The following is a 6,094-nucleotide window of genomic DNA, read 5'->3' as shown; positions in this document are numbered from 1 at the left end:
CATGACACAAAAGTGAAGCTCTCCTTTTTGGGGAGTTCAGCTTGATCCAGCAGTAAAGCCTGTGTGGTCACAGAAGTGACATACAAAGCTCGGAGAGTCACAGATTCCTAGTCCTGTTGCAACTCCTGAAGGCAGTCAGAGCATCCAGAGGAAAACAAGTGAATGCTGCCATCCTGGTGTGGTTGCCTCTGGGGCCCCATGTTATTTCTTATGCTTTTTGGCTTCTGCGTGAAAACAAAACCCAGTGAGCAATAACTTCACAACAGCAAACAGAGGAAGACAGGGTGAAATGGGGGATAACAGAAATGTGGATTGTAGTGAAAAAGGAAGTGGAGGGGAAAAAAGACCATATGGAGAGGATGAGTCCAGGGGACAGAAATCTGAATTATGACCTCTTCCTAGCCCTCTAGAAGTTTAGTTCTTTTCAATGCAGTGTGGGTCCTGTAAAAAATCGTGTATGATAGAGCACATCTTTATATATAGAGATTGATACTTGAAGTACTTTAAAATGTGTTATAATCTGATAAAATGTTATATGTATTGCAATATTTTTCCCATCTGTTGTATCTTCTCCCTTGTGATCTTAAAGCACATTGCAAGTTTTCCATTCATTAAGTTTCCCAGCATCTTTTTAGGGCAGGCTTATCTCTGGACTACAGATAGGAAAATTTAAACTGAGAGTTCAAACTGCTAAGCTGAGAAAATGACCCAGCATCCCAGGCCCCAGCAATGCTGGTTAATTTGAAGCCTGTCCATCAAGACAGTCACCCATACAGCTGCACAGGAGGGGCAGTGACTTGTGCAGAGCCCATGGAAGAGCTGAGGAAGAGGAGGCTCTGCTACCTTGTATTTGTGCTGGCACCCTATGGGAAAGCTTCATTCACTGGCATGGGGCTGACTCCAGCACAGATCCAGCCATGTGAGCAGTCCCCAGAGGGAGTTGTTAAGTGCTTAGGACAGAGCCACTTTGGGCTTTGAAATCTGTGGCTGTGCTCAGGGCAGGTCCCTCATCACCAGGGCCGCCCAAACTAGCTCTGGCTCCTCCAGCCCTTCTCCAGTCCATTTCTTCCTGTCATCTCTGCATCACTCAGCCCAGAAATGCTGCTGCCAGGGATTGGGAACCTACATACATTGCCTTGTCGGTGGCAGCCCTGGCCAGTGCTCATTTTGCTTTTAGCATTATCAGCCTGTGGAGAAAATATTGCAGCTCTGGTGTGGAGAGGTCTGTCTCCCTCGACACGTGATGTACCTCCAGCAGATGAAAATTTGGTACTTTCAACACAAGAAAAGGCAAAGCTGGGGATGGGCAATTCAGTGTCTTTAGATCGCTCCCCATCTGTATTTCTTTTTCAAGAGTGGTGGCTTCTCTGCCTCTCTTTGCTGCTGGACAGCCCTGTCACAGCCTGTTAAGTCAGCGGCCTCTCAGCATTACCCTGGTGCTCCCTCCTGCCAGCAGCCTGTGTGCGTGTACACTGGAAAAGGACTGAGGGTACTCATGCCTGTCCTGGGCATGAGTACCCTCCTGACTAGCTTGGCCAGGCTGGGCCAACAGTGGTGGTTTGGTGGTGACCCTCGTGGGCATTGAGTGGGTTGTTGCAGTCCTGTTCCTGGGACACTTCATCTCAGAGATTGCCACCTACAGGAACACAACCTCTTGCCTGAACTATTCCCTTCATTGCTAAGCTATTAGTAGAGAGCAACGAAGTGGGGTTTGCTGCAACATTGCTCCAGTTCTCCTCCCAGGCAGGTCCTACTGCTGACTCGGAGCTTGGATCATTTCTGTGCCCAAAGAGAGAAGACAGGATTGGATTTAGATCTTGGATGCAGCTGCAGCAAGCGAGAAACATTGGTCTTTGGTAAACCAGAGCTGGCACAGGCCCTTAGGGCTATCAAAGCGATGCAATTTTACCAATATTGAATCCTCCTGAAAACTAAACCTGTTCCCACCCCCTGTGAGGATCCACTGTGGAGTGAAGTAAGTCTGGCTTGGAAATGTGTACTCAGTTTGGATCTCACTCCTCTCCTCTGACTGCTCTGCAGCACATGCTCCTGAAAGTGATTCCGTTGCACTTGTGCCACTGCATAAGGAACAGGAGATGCTTCCAGAGTTCACACTGAGTGCCACAGGGATCTAAAATAAATACTGCCATGTAATAGATTTTTATCCACTGCTTTGCCGTAATCCCCATCTGAATCCCTTCCAAATTGCAGTCGGGCAGCTGTTTGTACAAGTCAAACATTGATTCAGCTGCTCTCAAAAGGGATTCAGGAGGTACAGGCTGGAGGGAGTGCTAGCCAGGGTGCTGGAACAGTGGGATTTGTTATGAGCTGAAGGGTTAAACTCTTCCCACAGCACCCAGCACCAGAGTATCTCCCCTTTCTGCACACGAGGAGGAGGTACCCACATGACGAGGAGGTGGTACCCACATGATGAGGAGGTACCCACAGAAAGGATAATTGCTGAAGCAGTGAGCCTGGCATCTTGAGGAGCTCTCCTGCCCTGCTTGGCAGGGCTTCAGAGGGCAGGATCACAGCAGCACTCTAGTTCTAGGTACTTCAGCTTCTGCTAGCAACCATTGCTGCTACCTGCAGCAGGGTAAAATGACCAAGACAGAAGTAAGCAAGAAGAAAGGATGCAAAGTCCATGAATGACTGCTGAGCTAGATGGGGGCTAGATAACTGGCAAAGATATTCTGCTGGAGCAGGGGAAAGAAATTACCCTGGCAGTTGATCACCAACAGATGAATCAGAGAAGGTCAGTCTAACCAAAACAGATCTGAGCAAAATCTCAAGTTTAGCCTAGGAGGAGTGTGAAACTATCAGTGAAGTGGCTTAAGAGTTTCTGTGCAGGGTATTTAGGCTCATTTCCACAATTGCAGCAAACAAGCAGGATTATGGTGCCAGCCAGAGTGGCTGCAGCTTAGGGGCTGGGGCAACCATGTGTAAGGGAACAAGGGGATTGCTGGCAGCATTTATCTCCTGCTTGACTTGGAACTTTGCAGATCCAGTCAAAATTGAGGGAGAGGAAACAATTTAATCACCTGATTCCCAGAAAATCCTGCTGCAACCACACTGGCCACAGACTCAGGTCATCTCAGGTTGGGAGGGAGAAGAATGGAGCTGCCCACTCTCCAGGAGAGTGAGAGCAAGAGGCTTAAGGCTCCTCAGTGCTGGAGAAAGTAACGGAGTGCCCTGCAGCTCACAGCCCTGCTTGAAAATGATGGAGGCTGACAGATCTGGGATTAATCTAAAGGTTTCAGCTCTCTGAGCACTGAGTGGAAATTTGCCTGGAAACCACGGTGCCGGAGCTCAACATGATGAAAGCACTAACTGGAAGGGGGGAGGCAGAGGCAAGCGTGGGTCAGATAGCTTGCCCCACCTGATTATGTGCAAAGGCTAGAGCCCTCATCTCTTGCTCTCTCTGCCACATGTCTGGGTAGAGAGGGAAGGTATTTAGTGCTAATAAGAGCATTAAGAAATAGGCCACTTTTATTTTGTACGTTAGGCAGGCTCTGCTTCGGGTGGAACTTTGCATTGCTAATTAGATTCAAAGGGAAAGCTATACTCTCAGTGCTCAGCACTCCTGATTGTACCTGCTCATGCTCTCAGAGGAGCCAGGTCAGGTAGCCTGCACAAATACTGCAAGCTGTGGTTTTCCCTATGCAGGTATTTGTAGGTGCTAGGCTGCTTGTGTGGGATGAAAAGACAGTGTGGGAGGCTGACTAAGAGCTGGAGCCAATGTGTGCTCTGCTGATGCAAACTTGGACTTCTCTTGTTCATCTTGTCTAGCAGCATATGAGAAAGGGTACATTCTGCTCTGTCTGTAGCTTTCCTGTGACATTAGGAGGCTGACCTAGTCCCGAATGTGGAAGTCCAGGATTCATCTGATTCGGCATCCTTTAAAACTGCTGCTTTAGCCCATAAAGTTATGGGGACATATCAACTTTTTTCCTACTACACCCAAGTGCAGTTTGCAAGGAAGGATGCATATGTCCCCCCTTGCCCTCAGAGACCAATAACCTTTAGCTGAGGGTGATGAAAATCTTTTCTCAGTGCAAGAGAATCACAAAGTCTGCACATTCTGTACTACGTGAGTCTCCAAGTATTAGCACAGCTGTCACACTTAGCCATGTCTGCACGTTCATGCCTTCATATCCAATTCCAATACAACACTGCCATCACCCCTGTTGCTCACATCAAAGGACTGAATGCATCACAGTGCACAGTTTTAACTCCTTTCAGTTTAGCTTGCTCTATAAATACATAACTCACAGTGAGTGGGCATGTGCAATATATCCCTGTGTATGGTTCTGCTTAGTGCTGCGGATGGGGGCTGCTGATCTGATTATTTTAAAGTCACTGGGCTACATCTACTGTAGGTATAAATTGGTACAGCACAGTGGTGTTGCCAGTTTATGCTAGGTGAAGGTCTGACCTATAATATGAATCTATAATAGAAACTTGCTTGTGTTCCTGAAAAGAGGAGATATTCTGACTGTATAACCAAATTGGCGTTCTTATCCAGGCTTCTACATGGTAGAATTGTAATTCCAAAATTATAATTGTTATTAAATTATTAAATAATGTAGCAGTGGAAGGTTAGTTTAAGGCTGTGCTTCTTATTTATTTGAAGTTATATTGTTGAACCAAAATCAGCATGGTGATATGTCCCAGCACACAAACTGGATATGTACCAGAGATGAATGAACACAGGCACAGTTTCAGACCAACCGGCCAAATCTGAACACATGTCCTCTTCTAAGAAAGGAGTTTAGGAGAAATAATTTTCAGCTCCATGATCCACACACCCAGTCATTATCACAGACATTATGATGGTCTCTCCCTGCTTATATTTTAGAAAATCTCAAAGCCTGAATTGCAATACAGTCGTTGCTAATTCAGAGTAAGTGGGTTACACTGCAGCTGGTGTCTGTTTGCCCATCTGATGTATGAATAGCAATCGATTTGGATTTTTTCGCTAAACATGGTGTGATAGTGAGTATGAGATGGCTGCCAAATGTCCTTGAGGAATTATGCTTGGTTTGGTTAGAAGACTGATGCAGATTGGCCACCCTATTAATGGGTGAAGCATACCATCCTCTCCAGCCTGGGGAGTTGTTTTTCCATGGGCATCTTCCTCTGTATTTAGTCTCAGAAAATATAACAACTTATAGCAAATAGAGGAAATAAGTGCTCCAGTTCTGAGTCCTGTACTAGATGAATTTCCAAAAAATGTTTGCTAATACTCATCCTGGGTTTACTTTGTTACCTTCTTTTTGTTCTTTTCTATTAGATTTACCCTCCTTTAACACCTTACCTTTTCTTCGGAGAGACTGCCAAGATTTGGAGATGATTGCCTTTTTATTCTGCTATTATATAATTATTATGTATAATCATAGAATCATGGAATATCCTGAGCTGGAAGGAGCCCACAGGGATAATCAAAGTCCAACTCCTGGCCCTCTACAGGACAGCCCCAAAATAACACATGTTCCAAGAGTGTTGTCCAAACACCTCTTGTACTCTGGCAGCCTTGGTGCCATCACCACTTCCCTGGAGAGCCTGCTACAGTGCTCAATCACTGAAGAACCTTTTCCTAATATCCAACCTAAACTTCCCCTGACACAACTTCATGTCAATCCCTTGGGTCCTATCACTGGTCACTGGAGGGAAGAGATCAGCGCCTGCATCTTCACTTTCCCTCATGAGGAAGCTGTAACTGCAATGAAGTTTCCCCTCGATCTCCTCTTCCCCAGGCTGAGCAGACCAAGTGACCTCAGTCACTCCTCAGACAGCTTCCCCTCCAGACCCTTCACCATCTTCTTAGCACTCCTTTGGACACTCTCTAATAGCTTTATGTCCTTCTTGTATTTGCTGCCCAAAACTGCACACAGCACTTGAGGTGAGGCCACACCAGTACAGAGTAAAGTGGTTATTTAATGGTAACATTGTCAATTGCTATCATAAACATAGATACACCCAACAGAGCTTTATAGCTGTTTCAAGCTCTTTTAACTTTCTGAAGTCTGTTCTAGGCTGTTAATCTCGTTCTAGGACTGAGATGTGGGGAGAAGCCCTTTTCCCAATCAAGTTG

The 6,094-nt window shown here is 46.1% G+C and overlaps 1 long non-coding RNA gene across 1 annotated transcript; it reads right to left on the bottom strand.

Annotated features, from left to right (window-relative positions):
* Positions 1–1,508: 1,508 nt before the first annotated feature.
* On the bottom strand, positions 1,509–5,746 carry LOC125328124. Its single transcript, XR_007204550.1, has 3 exons — positions 5,583–5,746; positions 4,361–4,364; positions 1,509–1,522 (listed from the first exon to the last, which is right to left on the bottom strand). It is a non-coding gene; the product is annotated as an uncharacterized LOC125328124 (long non-coding RNA).
* Between the last annotated feature and the right edge of the window lie 348 nt (positions 5,747–6,094).

This window comes from Corvus hawaiiensis, chromosome 6 (assembly GCF_020740725.1).
Source record: "Corvus hawaiiensis isolate bCorHaw1 chromosome 6, bCorHaw1.pri.cur, whole genome shotgun sequence".
Lineage (NCBI taxonomy): Eukaryota > Metazoa > Chordata > Aves > Passeriformes > Corvidae > Corvus > Corvus hawaiiensis.
This window is presented reverse-complemented; position numbering and strand designations above follow the sequence as displayed.